Source organism: Branchiostoma floridae, chromosome 6, assembly GCF_000003815.2.
Source record: "Branchiostoma floridae strain S238N-H82 chromosome 6, Bfl_VNyyK, whole genome shotgun sequence".
Lineage (NCBI taxonomy): Eukaryota > Metazoa > Chordata > Leptocardii > Amphioxiformes > Branchiostomatidae > Branchiostoma > Branchiostoma floridae.
The window spans coordinates 2663534-2664287 of record NC_049984.1 but is presented as its reverse complement, the minus strand read 5'-3'; the positions used below and the strand labels follow the sequence as shown (position 1 = coordinate 2664287).

Genomic DNA, 754 nt, shown 5'->3' with positions numbered 1-754 from the left:
TCGGTTCTGAACTTCTCTCTTTACTCCACCTCGTTACAATCCACGTCTTTTACATATGATAAAAGTAGGAACATATGATTTGCCAGTTTACCAATTCAAAGTAGTTAAAACATATTATATTGGACCATTGTACCTTCAAGCTAACAAAGATACATAGAAGAGGAAGCTAGATAGATTCATAACTCGAGTTAAGACCCTCACCTTACGATTGTCAGCTCAGTGCTTACGGTGAAGCTTTTTGGCTATGGAATCGTCGTCGGCTGAAACAAAAGCTACGATTCTTAAACAAAAAGCTTCTGGTTTGACCTTGTTGGAAGCTCCTGTGTACATCATGGATCCATCGTGGCTGTGACGGAAGGCGGAGTAAACTGAAGCGACCATCACTTCTTCTTGCCAGCAGCCTCAGCAGCAGCCTCAGTAGTCTTCTTCGTCACGGACTTGATGGTGCCGATGGCCACGGTCTGCGTCATGTCGCGCACTGCGAAGCGACCCAGGGCCGGGTAATCAGAGAAGGCCTCCACACACATGGGCCTGGAGGGGATCATCTGGACGATGGCCGTATCTCCAGACTCGAGGAACGCGGGGTTTTGTTCCAGAACCTTGCCGGAACGACGGTCGATCTTTTCCTTCAGCTTGGCAACTTGCAGGCGATGCGGGCGGTGTGGCAATCCACCTCAGGCGTGTCGCCGGCGTGGATCTGGACTGAGTGGTTCAGCACAGTAACCCTGTCACGAAAACATGCATCAGGAAAAAG

The 754-nt window shown here is 49.5% G+C and overlaps 1 pseudogene; it reads right to left on the bottom strand.

Moving 5' to 3' along the window:
* Positions 1-754, bottom strand: part of LOC118417053 — an 18711-nt pseudogene continuing 17957 nt past the window's right edge.